Raw genomic sequence first — 16645 nt, 5'->3', positions numbered from 1 at the left:
GAGAAACCAGTATTTGAAATCTGTTTTGTATGTTGCTCACAGTCTGTTTGGGAAAATTAAAGCAAAGAAACAATACATTAAAAAAAAAACATAATGTGGGGTGCCTGTGTGGCTTAGTGGTTGAGCGTCTGCCTTTGGCTCAGGTCTTCATCCCGAAGTCCTGGGATTGAGTCCCACATTGGGCTCCTCTTAGGGAACCTGCTTCTCCCTCTGCCTATGTCTCTGCCTCTCTCTCTTTGTCTCTCATGAATAAATAAATAAAATCTTTAAAAAAAATAAAAAGGTGTATTGTGATAAATTCTCTGAAGGAAATGAAGAGGTTTCTCAGATAATGGATTAAAGGAATTTCAAATGACTATTTAAGAAATTCCTCTCCCAAGAGATACCATTTACTCTCAGACCCTGTATTAGTCAAGATGGTGTAGGTTATGCTGCTGTAACAACCAACAATAAAAATCTCTGTGGTTTGTCTGGTTAATTCAATAGAGGTTAATTTGCACTTTATATAATCAAGTATCCAGTCTGAGTTGTCAGAGGAGTTTTGTTTGTCATAGCTACTCAGAGATGCAGAGTGAGGGAGATTCCCTCTCAACACATGCCTCCCTGATCACCAAAGCAAGGAAGGAAGACATAGTAACTTGCACAGTGGCCTTTAAAGGCTTTTGCCTGGAAATGACATCTGTTCTCATATGATTTGCCACAAAACATTATAGGACATGGCTGTATGTAATTTTAAAGAAGGCAGGCATGTACAGTTTTCCATGTGCCTGAAAATAAAGGAAAAAGATGGATATTGATGAGCAGCACTAATGACTTGCACAGACCTGAGAGATGAGAAGGAACCAGCTGTTTTCAGAGTTGGAGGGATAAAGTTCTTGGTAAAGGAGACTGCAAAGGAAAATGCCCCGAGATAAGAGAGAGGTGAGATTGCTTTGCAGACACAAAAGAATAATGGGACTGGAGTGTTGTGAATGATAATTTTTTTGTACAATTAAATATTGGTTAGGAAAGTCAAGTCATTGTTTTGAATTATCTGTATTCCATTAAAATTATTAATGTGTTAATTATGATCAGTATTTTGGAAGAATTTCCTAATTATTTATAATTTAATTTTTTAATTCACTGTCAATGGAATTATCTTTAGATTGTGAAAGTTCCTCACATTGTACTCCACAGAGTGTAGGTGTGTGATTATCTGTAGTAAGAAATCATGATATACAAGTTTTTCTTTAGAGGACTTTCAAGTAATGTTAAAACTGATGTATTCAACAAAAATGACTGTATTTTATTCCTTCTGTGATTTAACTTGTTGCTGACAGCTCTTTGAAAAGTCTAAGGATTAAAATCATAGGGTAAAAGAATATAGGGCAGATAACATTCTAACACTCAAGTTATTTTTATACAGGGGCATGAGTAAGATAGGTCTAATCTCTTGCAGTTAAATGAACTCTGCCAAATGCCTCTAAATAAATTCCATACTTAAATGTTAGGTTTGATTTAGCCCTAGACAATAGGACGGAATTCCCCTTGATCGTTCAGTTGTTTAGGAATGCTCTGTTCTTAATTAAGTGATCTTTTTAAGTATAATACTTGGGATAATTTTAAAAGTCTGGAATATAACAAAAGACATTTCAAGAAATCTTTCATGTGCATACCACCAAATGAAAAGTAACTTTTAAAATTTTGCTTCAGATAACTTCTCGTTCTTTCCCCCTTTCTTTTTAAAAAGAAATAGAACTTTACAGATAAAATTTAAATTCCCCATGATCTTCTCATGCCTCCTTTCCCTTCCTTTCCCCAAAGTAACTTGTAGTATATTTAGTCCGTGTTCCTTAAATACTTATTACTTTCAGTATTCCCATAAATAATATGTTATTGTTTTATATTTTTAATGAACATAAATATAATCATCCTCCATGTATTCTCCAATTTTTCATTCAACACTGTTTTTTATGTTTTTGTTGATACATATAGAACTAGTTATTCGTTTTAACTACTATGAAGTATTATATTTCATAAATGCAAATCAATTAACTTGCCCATTCTTTTACCAATAGACATTAAGATCCTTTTCCCACTAAAAAAGTGCTGTGATGAACTTCCTCTATGTATCCTTGTACATATATGCAAGAGTTTCTCTTGAATGAGCAGGATTGTACATACACATCTTCTACTTACTAGGTATTTTTAGATTGCTCCAAATACAATCACTTGACCATGAACATAGTCCTCTCTTAACCTGTATTGTCTTACCCAATAATATCCAATACTCATTGTTGTCAGGTTGAGAAGTGGACTTGCATGGACTGCCACTCATTAGCTCATTGACTTTGGGGTATTACCTAATCTCTTTATGCCCTTTTCCCTGTGTAAAATAAGGGTAATAGTAGTCATGCTTGATAAAGTTTTTCTGATGACTAAATGACAAAATATATAAAGTGCTTAGAACAGTACTTGCCACATTTTTTTGGCCTGTGTATCCAATGATACTTCATTATTTTAATTTTGTTTCCTTGAGCATGAGTTTGCACATATTTTTATATATTTATGAACCATTTTAACTCACTTCTGTGAATGGTTTTTGAATACATCTTTTTATTTTACTACAAGTGTTTGTCTTGTTCATTTGTATGCATTTGTATATTCGGGATATTCTTTGTGGCATATGTGTGTATATATCTGTGTATGTATATAAAAATGTCATAACCAAAAAATTAATATTTCTGTCATTTAGCTTTCTCCTCTTAGGCTGTTGTTGTCCTTTGAAGTTTGGGTCATGGTGGTTTTTCTTATATGGAAGATTTTAGTTTTAATTCCGTTCTAGTACTCTTTCCCTTATGATTTCTGCTTAAAAAGTGAGTATCCAATTTCTAGGTATGTTTAAGTATTTCATATTCTTTGTCTGCTTAACGCTTAATAATAATAACTTAAAAGGTCCTAGAGTAACATAGAACATGAATGAGAATGAATATGTTCAAGTTTGAATGATGTAACCATATGGAAAAAAAGCTGTAATTCTATGAAAATCTAAAGAACATAGAATGAAGTTCTACATTAAACAATTAGTTTTTCTCCCACCTTTCTGCCTTGGCCATTCCATACAAGGTTCAGTTTCTGGGGGTATGTTAGACAGCCCAATCGCTCACAGGTGTCCCTTGCATATGTGGTGGAAAATGTTACATCATAGCAATCAAGTCAGACATGATAGCAGGATTGAAATCCTGTTAAGTAGCCTCTACTGGCAACCAGATTCGTCTAACTCTATTAGGAGGAATATGTTATTGGTGAGAATTACTATACACTTTAAAATTTTTCCCAACTATTATCACTTTTTTTAAAAAAGATTTATTTATTTATGATAGACCTAGAGAGAGAGAGAGTCAGAGACACAGGAAGAGGGAGAAGCAGGCTCCATGCCAGGAGCCCGACGTGGGACTCGATCCCGGGACTCCAGGATCGTGCCCTGGGCCAAAGGCAGGCACTAAACCACTGAGCCACCCAGGGATCCCCCCAACTATTATCACTTAAAGCAAAATGATTCGAGAATCCTTGATTCATACAAAATATTTAAATTTCCTGATGCTTTTCCCTCAGGAAACTCATTTTTTAATACTTGGAATACTTATTTTGGGTTAAAATCACTGCATTTTATGTATCCCATGGACTTAACTGTCTTAAGTTGTTCATAAAAGTTTTAATATAGAATTAGTGAAAATTCAGACCTTGGAAATGAGCAGACTTTAAGCTTTCTTGAGGCTGCTGCCCCAAATGGAACAGATTGCTTTGGGATTGTCAGCCTCATTCCAGTTGAGTTAGAGAGTCAACCCATCCAGGCAGCTAGCTTGCTGGATTGCGTGCTGGGTTGCTTGCTTGCTTGCTTTCAGGAAACTCTTGCTTTTTATTTATTTGAGAGAGAAGGATCTTGTGCACAAACAGGGGGAGGGGCTCAGGTAGCAGGAGAAGCAGACACCCCACTTAGCAGGAAGCCCCACAAAGGGCTCGATCCAGAACCCTGGGATCATGACCTGAGCCAAAGGCAGATGCTTAACTGACTGAACCAACCAAATGCCCCATCCAAGCAGTTTTCTAAAAGGCTGAATCTCATTTTTAGTTAGTATGCATTTTCTCCATAACTTGATAGATGTCACCTTTGGAAAATGCTTTTTATTTATGTCAACCCTAAATCAGTGCAGTCCATCTAACATCTAGCTCATATCTTTTAGAAACCTCATAGCTGGCTTCACAACTTTGGAAGTTAGTATGAAGTAGGCAAAGGTAGGTTTTCACATTATAATGATTATAAGGAATCTTTACTAAAACAAGCACATGTACCTTGTTAAGGGTTAAGCCTCATTTAAAATCTTGATTTATATTTGCAGGTGACCTGGGAAATATTTAAAAAAAATTGAGGCTCCAGTGAAGAATATTTTTAAAGATTTATTTATTTATTTTAGAGAGAGAGAAAGGGAGAGAGAGAGAGAGAGAGAGCCCTGTGGGGAGAGGCAAAGGAAGGAGGAGAGTCTCAAGCAGAATACATGCTAAGCATGGAGCTCGGAGTGGGGCTCTTTCTCACAACCCTGAGATCACAACCTAAAACTAAACCAAGAGTGAGATGCTTAATCAACTGTGCTATCTAGACACTCCCAGAATATCTTAATATATTTTAATATTCTAAAATTCTAATAAAAACTTATACAAAGGTGCAAAGAATGATGGCTGCTTATGAATTTCACTCCCTGCCTACAAAAGCAAAACTGGAAAAAATTACATAAAGCCCTTAAATTTTAGCTGACATTATAAATCTCTTTTCAAAATTTCTTCTGCAAATAGGATGCTATCTGTTATCAGTTGGGGTCTTGGTTGAAAACACACACACAGGGGTGCCTGGGTGGCTCAGCAGTTAAGCATCTGCCTTCGGCCTAGGGCATGATCCTGGAGTTCCAGAATCGAGTCCCACATCGGGTCCCTGCATGGAGCCTGCTTCTCTCTCTGCCTGTGTCTCTGCCTCTCTCTCTTCTCTCTCTCTGTGTCTCTTATGAGTAAACAAATAAAATCTTCTAAAAAAATAAATAAAAAGGAAAACGTGACCAATTTCATATCAACTTTATTTCAATGTATTTCAGCCATCTCGATAATAAGAAAGGCTTATGAAAAATAACTGTCAGTCATGAGAATTTTCACTGGCATTTCTGCTGAAGGCAAAACCAACACTCCTGGGATGAATCAAGGAAACCACAGAAAATGCAAAAAGAACCAAAACAAGAGAATAATAAAATCTCTACCCATTTCTTAAAATTCCATAACGTCTTCAAACAGACACTGAAAAACAAGAGCTTACTACTTCCCACATGAAAATGATTGATATACTACAAAGCAGAAACATCAATGCTAATGTCTAGATTGAGACATTAGGTATAGTAAATAATGCATATATGATCACATGGGTTTATGTACTGAGGGATACACTTCATTTCTAAGTTCATCCATTTATATCCAGGTATACAATTTAATATTAGCAGTAACAAATATAAAAGCAATATCAATTTTCCTACTTTATGGAGTAATGGCTTCTATTAAGAGCAAACAGGTTACTCATTAATTCCTTAACCACCAATGATGCAAAAATCTTGGAATGGATTTTCTCCTTACAAGTATAGACAACTACTGAGTTTTTGCTAATCTATTTCCAAAATTGTTACTTGATCCAAAACTTGACAAAACCTTCACCATATACTGCTTTCAATATTCAACTGATAAGGATTACACCTTATATTCAGAGTAGATGATAACATGAAGTAAACAGAGATAAACTCATGTTATAAATTTTGAGTTAAGAGGCAAGGAGAAAAAAATGTGAAGTTGCAGTTAAAATATACGTATAGTCTGTACTAGTTTTAAAACTGTCTTTTACTAGTTTAAATAACTTTTTAAAAGGACAGCAAGCGGGATCCCTGGGTGGCGCAGCGGTTTGGCGCCTGCCTTTGGCCCGGGGCGCGATCCTGGAGACCCGGGATCAAATCCCACGTTGGGCTCCCTGTGCATGGAGCGTGCTTCTCCCTCTGCCTGTGTCTCTGCCTCTCTCTCTCTCTCTCTCTCTCTCTGTGACTATCATGAATAAATAAATAGAATCTTTAAAATAAATAAATAAATAAATAAAAGGACAGCAAGCTATTTACTCACTAAAGCATAACTATAAGTAGAATTTTCTTGAGAAAAAATTTATTTTTATGCAGTGCAACCAAATATTCTCAGGACCTTGTAAACTATGCACTAGGCATTAACAAATCTGGAGATACTGTGATTTACTGAGAACAAAAGCAGGTTATTGGCAAGAGCACTGCTGGCATGCTTCCTTGCAAGATCAGGTGGTAACAGAGCTTAGGGAATAATCACATTTTGTCCATACAGGAACTGAAGCAACTGAAAACTGTCAGTGCTACTATGTCATTAATGCTACTAGAGCCCAATACAAGCTATGAGACTAATGGCGTTGGCACTATGCTGCCGTGGGTTTCACAGGCGATATTCTTACTCTTTAATAACACTGAAGTTATTTCTTCTGCAGTCACTCCAACATCTGAAGGGGATCATTTTCTAATGCCAAACATAGGAGAGAAAATGCAATAGTGATAACAAACCAAGAAAAAGCATGTCGTGACAAAAAAAGGAAATTTGCCACCGATTTTTAAGGTGAAAAAGCTACCTCTGAATGATGGGCATTTTTTTCACTACTGAAGTTCTACTGAGGGAATTAATGACAATTTAAAAAAAATTCTTCTTTGAGCCACTCTACCCACATCCTTTAGCATAAATAGCATGATCATTTTTTATCTCTGACCTACAAATTTTCTGCAGTTATTATTTTATAATGTGAATAAAGCATTTCCTCTCCCAAAATCAGTTAAAGAGATTGAGATTCATACCTACATGACATGGAGTTTGCCTTCCCTCTCATTTTTTCAAAGTTAGTAATGATCATTAAAACCATAATTATTTAGTGAAAATAATGTTAATATGTGTTCATTTGACTTTCTTTCTCCCAGAAGTCTCCTTGCTTTTTGTTAAGTATAGTTTTATCACACACTATAACCTAAAATGTCCTCATTTAAAACAGGGAAACACTTATATTCAGCCAAGAATCATGTTTTTTCAATGCCTAAGAGCTGCTTATTTCTAACAGAAGGAAATTAGCCATGTAGGTAATAAATACATTCAAGGAGACCTCTGAACTACATACACTGCACCTGTTCTACATGAGTAGCTAGTCACACAGTTACATTGCAGGAGTTTCCATGACATTCAGCATATATTTAATACAGAAGGCAAAGGCTGCATTAAGATATATAAATACTTATCTTCTGGTATATATTAAAAACTGGTAGATAAGATAAAACTTTATTGTGAAATAAAATTACAATGTCCAGGGTAATGTACTATAATGAAAATGAATACAAAAGTGAGCAATAAAAATAAGTCTACATTGAGCAAACATTCCCAAACATTCCCTACACTACATGGCTTTCACCATCTTAATTACTAGCGATCTGAGGATACAAAGACAAGTAAAACACCAACACTGGCCTTAACAAGCTCAAAGCCTATTAAGACAAACACTGACAAATACTGAAATGGCAAACATCAGATGTCTACAGTAAGCACAATGGGAGAATGCAGTGGGGAGGACTGGATAGCAACCCTAAATTCTAGACATGAAGCACCGCAGTCGGAAATACAGGCAGAAGACCAACAATGTAATGGTATAGCATGAAAATGGAAGGCAAGTTTGGGAAGAGAAAGTCACTTTACTGTTGCAGGAGTTGGATGTATGTTGTGGATGGCGAGGTTGGGGAAATAATCAATACGAAAGAAAGAGGACAATAATGATAGGAATAACTGCTAACAACTTCTGAGCACTCAAGAGTTTCCAAGCACTGAGTAAGCACTTGGCACGCATCGTGTCCTGAGAATTTCACAATTCCCCAGTGAGTACTATCCTCACTTAGGCTTTAAGGTGTAGAACATTAATGGTGAGCAATCACACAGAAAGGGCCTTCTTTGTCAAGTCATGAAATGGGGACTTTAACATATACTAAGAGGAGTCGATGAAAATATCCATTTAAATGAGTACTTTAGAAAATTCCTTAACTAGGAAGGATGAAGAAGAAAATGAACTCTGTATGATACTCAACCAAAGGTAGCCACTGGAATGGACCAGCAAAGAGAAAGGGGCCTGAACTAAGGCAATGGTATTGTATGCAAGAGGAAGGTGTACATTCGAGGGGCATTTCAAAGAAGGAATGGACAGGACTTAGTGACAGGTCTGGGGCTGGCATGATAAGTGTCAGGAATCCCTGTGGTGTCTGCAATTTGGATGACAGGGTGAATGCTGATGACCTTATCTGACAAAAGCAGAGTTCTGGGAAATGGCAGCAGGTTCAGTACAATATTTCAAACTTACAATATTACAAGAGGAAGAGGTGGAAAGTAAAAGTGAAGTGAGATAGTTGAGAGAGAGAAATGGCCCAAGAAAAGAATCGAGAGAGGGAATAACAATATTGGACAAAGAGATCCTGTCTTTAATAAATGGTCAGAAAGGAAGAAAGTTGATGAATCAGAAATTTCAAATATCAAAAGGATGAATGTTTATATACAAAAAGAATACATAGAAGAAAATGGCAGTGTTTGAGTTCTATTAACCTGGTCCCCAGGGAAACAACTGTAACTGGTAAAAGGTATTTTCAAAATCAAGTATTTTAAGCCTCTAAATATTGTCCTATGGACATACGGCAAACAAAGACAACTTATTCAAGGAAACCTATTCATGTCAAAAAGCACAGCAAGGGTCTGGGTCATGTGAGCCACATTTTGCTTTCTCCCTCTTAAGCCCTCAGTTAACTGTGAGGCAAGCTCCAATACAGGCAGGCATAGCCAATAAAATGGGGCTCCCTCTCCCCTTTGGTTCACAGCCAAAAGCCATGGTATCTTCCCAGAAGGAACAGGCTGCCAGTATTACACCCCTCAGCTTGATGGTGCAGGAGCTAAATCCAAGGCCACGTGGCAGAGAGGTTGGGAACCCCTTTCTTTACCTAGCCCCACTCATAAGGTGGAAGCTCTACCCTGGGGACAGGAAATGAAGAATTTTGGAAGCCTTTATTTCCATCACCCCAGCACACTGGCAGGTCAGAAATTCCATGCCAGGAGAGGCAAGCTGAAAAGACCAGAGGCTACCCAGCCCACATAGCATCCTACCCATAAAATAGGATGTCACTCTCAGAAAGACCACTGTCCCCACCTCCAATTCAGAGCAGTGGCTTGGAAATTTCTGTCCAGAGGAATAGAGAAGCCACACAAACAGAGAATGTTGAAATTCTCCCCAAAAGATATGACTTTATTTGGAACAGATAAAGCGAGAAAGTTGAAACCAAGATTTCAGTGGTAAGCAAGAGCAGGCTGGTAGCTCTAGGAGGGGAACACACTAAACCACAGGCCAACTAGATTGTCAGAGAGGACCAAATGAGAGACAATTTAAGAGTCTTCCTCGAGTCAGAACAAACCTTTAAAAATGGGCCTCAAAAGCTACTCCTGGAATTGGGCCTAAATTTAACTGGATTGGACTACAGAGCAGTATCTGCCCCAGGGCATTGTTGAAAAAAGCAGTCAGTGGGCAATTAATGGAGCCTAATTGTTGGATGTGAGGCCAACAAAAGCTTACAGCTTAACAGAAAGACAAAGGATAGGCAATGGGAGCCCTGCTAAAACCACTGTCACCTCATGGTGACTGAGTATGTGCCTAAGATTGTGTCCTCTGAGGAGCAACATCAGAGCTTCATAGCAGCAACATCTCACCATGGGAGTTCAGTCAAATCACTAAATAAACTAGTAAACAAATAACATCAAGCCTCTTGGTGGTGCATATCAAGAGTGGCTACGATACAGTTTCTTAAATTTCCAGTTTTCAACAAAAAATTATGAGACAGGCAAAGAAACAGGAAGCATGATCAGCAATACACAAGGAAAAAAGCAAACAGAAATGGACTGAGAGGGGCTTAGACATTAGGCTTCACAAAGACTTTAAGACAACATTTTAAATATTTCCAAAACATACCAGAAACCAGGCACCAAAGCAATGTATGACAATAATGTCTCACCAAAAAGAGAATAATAAGACATAAATTATAAAAGAGAATCAAATAGAAAATCTAGAGTTAGAAAGTATAATAATTGAAATGAAGAATTCCCTAGATGGGATGAAGAACAGATTTTTGAACAAACAAAAGGAAGATTCAGTGAACTCGGTGAGAGATCATTAGAAATTATGCAATTTGAAGAGCACAGGGGGAAGAAAAAAATGAAAAGTGAACAGAGCCTCAGGGAAATGTTTGACATCACTAAACACACCAATATATACATAAGGAGGTACCAGCAGAAAAGGAGAGAAAAGACCGAAAAAAAAATATCAAGAGAATTAATAGCAGAAAACTTTCCAAACTTGGTAAAAATTACTATTATTCCACATCTACAAGAAGTTCAACAAACTCCTTGTAGTATAATTGCAAAGAGATCCACACCAAAAATCTTACAAAGAAAAATTTTGAAGTCAGCAAGAGAAAAAAAATTCCTCATATTTAATGTAACCCCAATAAATTTAATAGCTAACTACTTAGAAGAAACAGTTGAGGCCAGAAGACCATAAGACATTGAAAAAAGAAGCATAAATTAAACCTAAAGCAATAAAAAAAGGAAAAGGAAATAATAAAGATTAGAGCAAATATTAAGTTAATATAAATGAGAAAAGAAAGTCAATGAAACCAACAGTTGGTTTTTGGAAAAGATAAAGACTGGCAAGCCTTTAGCTAAGCTGACCAAGAAAAGATTCAAGTTATTAACACATCAAGAATGAAAGGGGGGGAATTATAGCTTCTGTTACAAACAAAAAAAAATAAAAATTATAAAGTATTACTATGAGCATAAACAACAGTTGCCAACAAATGAAATATATGAAATAGAAAAATTCCTTGAATACACAAACTACCAAAAATGACTCTAAAAGAATAAAAAATCTGAATAGACCAATAACAGATAAGGGGGTTGACTTAGTAATTAAAAAAATACACACACACACACACACAAAAGCTCAGGCAGTTTCATTGGTGAATTCTACCAAAAATTTAAATAAGTATTAATACCAATTTTCCACAAACTTTTCCAAAAATCCTAAAAGGAGGGAGTATTTAACTTATTCTATGAAGCCACTGTTATTCTCATATCAAAACCAGACAAAGAGTTACAAGAAATAGAAAACTTCAAACCAATACCCAAAACCCTCAACAAAATGCCAGCTGATTTAGCTACATATATAAAGGATTGTACACTGTGACCAAGTGAAATTTATGCATGGAATGCAAGGTTGGTTCAACATATGAAAATCAATCATTGTAACACACTGTACCAATGGAATAAAGAACAAAAACAACACGATCACCTAAGACAGAAAAAGTATTGACAAAATCCAACACTCTTTCATGATAAAAACACTTTAAACACTAGGGATAGAAGGGAATTTCTTCAACCTTTTATAAGAAAAAGTAATTTTTTTAAGATTCATTTCTTTATCTGCGGGGGGGAGAGAGAGGGAAAGAGAGTGAAAGAGCACACATGGGCAGGATGGGTAGAGAGAGAGAGAGAGGTAGAAAAAATCTCAAGCAGACTCCACGCTAAGTGTGGAGGCTAACGCAGGGCTCAATCTCATGACCCTGAGATCACAACTTGAGCAGAAACCAAGAGTAGGATGCTTAACTGACTGCACCACTCAGGTGCCTTGAAAAAGTAACCTTTTACAGATAAAGGCCAAAAAACCCCCACAGCTTTTATCATACCTAATGGTGAAAGACTGGCTGACCTTAAGATCAGGAATAAAATCAGAAATATGGGGTAGCCTGGGTGGCTTAGTGGTTTAGCACTGCCTTCAGCCCAGGGTCTGATCCTCGAGACCCAGGATCAATCGAGTCCCACATCAGGCTCCCTGCATGGAGCCTGCTTCTCCCTCTGCCTATGTCTCTGCTTCTCTCTCTTTCTCTGTGTCTCTCATGAATAAATAAATAAAATCTTTTTAAAAAATCCACTCTTAACAGCTCAATTTAACACTGTTGGACAGGCTCTGGCCAGGGAAATTAGGTAAGAAGGAAAGGAAACAAAAGACATAATAATGAAATAGTTGAATATTGAAATAATGAAAAGAAATGAAACTATTTGCACATGACATGATCTTACAGAAATATCTTTATATTGTCCACTAAAAAATATTAGAATCAGTAAGTCCTACATGGTTGCAGGATATAAGATCAATATATTAAAAAAATCAATTTTATTTCTATACACTAGTAATAAATAATTTTAAAATGAAATAATTCCATTTGCAATAGCATCAAAAATACTTACAAATTTAACAAAAGAAGTGTAAAGTTTATACTCTGAAAACTATAAAACATTGTTGAAAAAAATTAAAGGAGATGTAAGTTAAAAAAAAAAAAAAAAGGATTTTCCATGAAAGAGCAAATGAAATAATCATCTTAAGACATGGTGGGCTTTCCTAAATGTCTCAACAAAGGAAAGTAAGGTGAGAAGAAAGGTCTTTGCTTTGAGTAATGCTGACTGTCAGCCTCATAGGCAAGATTCCCAGGGCAGTGGGAGTTAATACCTAGAACACCAAATACCAGACTTAAGAGAATTTAACATGCAACACATGAGAATGTGTTGTGGATGAGCACACCAGGAAATCCCAAATCTCAAAAGACTTGTGGGCCAAATTTCCTTAGACCACAGTGAATTATGAGCTATCTTTCATAGATCTGGTTTGGTAACCACCATAAAATTCAACCCCAAATGAATGAGAAATAAAGTAGAGAGTCCTACAGTCTATTCCAAACTTCTCAGAAATGCCCTGAATCAGTAACTATCATGCTTACTAGTTAAGTAATTTCTATATATAAGGTTTTGCTTTAATGTCATCCTAATAGCCAGTAAGATACTATGAACCATGCAGAACCACTCTGTACCAACACAAGACCACTGCAGTCCCTGGGTGGAGTGATAACACAAGACAGTTATCTAGAATTCTACATCCATTATTACAAATTTCTTGCAGTTAAGTATCTCAAGAAAGAGGCATGTTTTCTAGATCAAAGTCATGTCATTGAACTAATGGTGGGGTTAGAGCTGGTAACAAGATCCTTTGTATTGTAATATTTGAAATAAGTAACACAAAATCTCCAAATAGGTTTTAATTCAATGACTGGGTGAGTCTGTTTCATAATTCTATAATTAAATAATAGAAAATATTTTTTAGGCATTTGTACCAAATAATGTACCAAGTTCTTTACATATATTGGTGTATACTTTGTGAAACAACTCATAATTCAGAGCCTCTTATCCTAAGCCAATCTTTCCCTTTCCAGCACTTATCTGGCACCAAGTTGGCCACAGTACCAGCAACCAAAGGAAGAGAGTAAGACTTAAGAGAGTCCTGATAGAAAGGAAGAGCAAAAGAAAAGTCTGAACCCTTTGTCCTGAAGAGTTTTGTGAGAAATTAGAGGGACGCAGGAAGAACCTAGCATGGGAAGCCGGGAGTGGGGATAGCATGTTAGATACATCTGTGGAAAAGCAGAGGGCATAGCACAAGTGCTTCCCCTTGGACTCCAGGAAGAGGTCCACACCAATCTGAGGATGAGTACCCCCACAGGGATCAGGAAGCTACTGGAAGATCTGGCCAGGGCTCCTGCAAAATCCCACATATACTCCTGATCATACTTAACCGATAAGCAGAAAAGCCTTTAGACTACACCACAGACTTCTGGGTTTATCTAATGAATATAGTACTTTCCACTGGGACTCTCCAAAGTACCTTCTTCACTTCCTCATCTCATTTGGCATTCTCTGGTTGGCTGCTCTTTCATGCCTTTTGGCTCTGGCTCTAGGTTTTTTCCTGGAGTGCCATGTGCCTGAAAAATGCTGCTCAAGTATTCTCTGACCCCAGTTAAGCCCTTCAAACTGTCAGTTTATCAAACAGCTTTTCAGATACCACCTAACTCACGAATCACTCCTGAAATAATTATAAGAAAGACATGGAGTTCTTTGGCTCTCATTCAGATGCAGAGAAATAAACTATACTTACTTAGTTTTGCAGAGTCATAAGTGACAAGAAATAACATAATTGTGTAGTGAGAAATGAATACTTAATTAATGCCAGTAATTGTTCTAAAAAGAGGAAGTTTTATAAAGTATTTTACAAAAAATATCTAATGTTACCACTCTTTGCATATCTCTCTGTAATCCACACTACTATAATCTCATAGTAATCTACAAAACTAAATGCTATCACTGACTATAGGGTTTAACTTTAACAAGACCTGATGTCATAAGGGTGCTTTAAACAAGTGGAATTTGTCTTTAAAAAAAAAAAGCCTAAAATTTCAGTCTTCTACATATGATTTTAAGAGAATATTTGGATTATTACTTAGTTAACCACATAGTAACCAACCCAAGATTTGAAGCTATTCTAAATATGGTTGGCTCAGTTTTGCCCCCTACAGGGAATGTACATTTCTTTCTGAGGTCACTAGGATTAAAAAAGTATGTGATATGGAGAAAAAACTTAAGCTAAGGTTGACTATTTTCTTTTTTTTAAGACTTTATTTATTCATTTGAGAAAAAGAGAAAGCATGAGCAGAGGGGGAGGTGGAGAGGGAGAAGCAGACTCCCCACTGGGCAGGGACCCCCATATGGGGCTGGATCCCAAGATGCTGAAATCATGACCTGAGTTGAAGGCAGATGCTGGATTGACTGAACCACCCAGGTGCCCGGAAATTGACTATTTTCAAATCCAATTTTGTCACATCAGAGGGAAGCAAAGCCTACTCTAGTAACAGAATTTTAAGACATTATAAATCTGTCTGAAAGAATCCAGGAGTAAATTTTATACAGAATGGCTTCATTTAGGGCTCTAGCTGTAACAACGAAAGAATGGATAAAATTTTGGAGCCATTTTAGGAGTGATTCCTCAGATTTACCTAACTATAAAAAGGTTCCAGGGTATTTTGTAAGGACTTCATGCTAAACCAGTGTTTCACAAACTTCATATTACAGTGGAATGATTTTGGGGCCTTTAAAAAATGTTCATGCCTGACGTTGGGTCCCTCTGCTCCAGAGATTCTTACAAGTTGATCTCAGGTGCTGCCTCAGTGTCAGGATTTTTAAAAGGCCCCTGGTGATAATATGCAACTATGGAGAAAGTCTTTGAATTCAGAGCAATGAATTTGAGCCTCCATAGGAGAGGCATGGGAGTATTTTTTATTTTAAACAAAAGGAGATTTTTATGACCAAAAAAAGCAGGTAAACGCTGATCTAGCCCAATGCTCTCATTCTTTAAACAAGAAATTATATATGTACTGACCTGCTTAAGAACACAGTTGCACAGTTAATCTGCTAAATTCTAATTAAAGTCTCTCTGTTACATTCAGAACATAATTCCCTTTTTTTTAAAGATGAAAATGATCTTGCTCAAGATCTGGAATGTGCCTTGTAGGCTATTTCTAAATCAGATGAAGAATTCACAAACATTCGGCATTGCCCATATGGAAGAATTTTGCATGCATTAAACCATGACATTAAGTATGGTCATGGGAACCAAAGTCTTTAATCCACAGAAATGAGACATCCATAGAACTAGTGTTTCTTGGTTCAGTAACGTGCACTAAATAAAACACTACAATATTACTTGTAAATGATAACTACAGCATCCCAAATTATATCTTCTATTAGAAGCCCCTACACCTGGCTTCGTGTGTGGCTTGAAACAGACTTCAGATCAAAAACATTTTAAATGTGATACCAACTTCCAAGAAAATATTGGGGATTGAACTACACCATAGAATCTCTCCTATCTACAGCTAATATAAACAACAAAATAGGAAAAGTTACCAGAAAAAAATTACTCTCAGCACCCTAAGTAGGATTTAGCACAAACCCCCACATAGTATTTGAAAATGGCAGCCAAGGAATGAAGTAGAAATGGTCATAACCCCTCTTCTCTCACATGACACACAGAATGATCGTGGTTCATCAAAATCCTAAAAAGTCTCAATGATCCCCCCTGGGGAGCTGAGTGTGAGTTCAGTTTGTGAAGAAATCAGGGAAAACCTGGAAATGTAAAAGTCCCTACCTCACAGGTGGCACCTGGGTGGCTCAGTGGCTGAGCATCTGCCTTTGGCTCAAGTCATGATCCTGGAGTCCTGGGATTGAGTCTTGCCTCAGGCTCCTCAAAGGGAGCCTGCTTCTCCCTCTGCCTGTGTCTCTATTTCTCTCTCTCTCTGTCTCTCATGAATAAATAACTAAAATATTTTTTTAAAGTCCCTATCTATCAACAGAACATCTTGTCAGAAAGCAGAAAAACAGAGAGGACCAGTGGTGGTGATCTTTACCAGATGGGAAAAGACTAGACAGTGAAGACAGGATGATCATGACCACACAGAGTCAATTATCCCCAGCATTCAACAGGAGAAGAGGACACACAAGGATCATAAGGGGAAAAAAAGATTCTTGGACAGCAAGAGGCTAAGCTAAAGCATTTCATGTTCATCATGGGCAGGAG

General features: G+C 36.9%; 1 protein-coding gene across 1 annotated transcript in view; it reads right to left on the bottom strand.

Annotated features, from left to right (window-relative positions):
- The window catches only part of FBN2 (fibrillin 2), a 238935-nt gene that overhangs the window by 190911 nt on the left and 31379 nt on the right, over positions 1-16645 (bottom strand). The window lies entirely within an intron of this gene.

The sequence above is a fragment of the Vulpes vulpes genome, chromosome 12 (genome assembly GCF_048418805.1).
Source record: "Vulpes vulpes isolate BD-2025 chromosome 12, VulVul3, whole genome shotgun sequence".
In the NCBI taxonomy this organism is placed as follows: domain Eukaryota; kingdom Metazoa; phylum Chordata; class Mammalia; order Carnivora; family Canidae; genus Vulpes; species Vulpes vulpes.
This window is presented reverse-complemented; position numbering and strand designations above follow the sequence as displayed.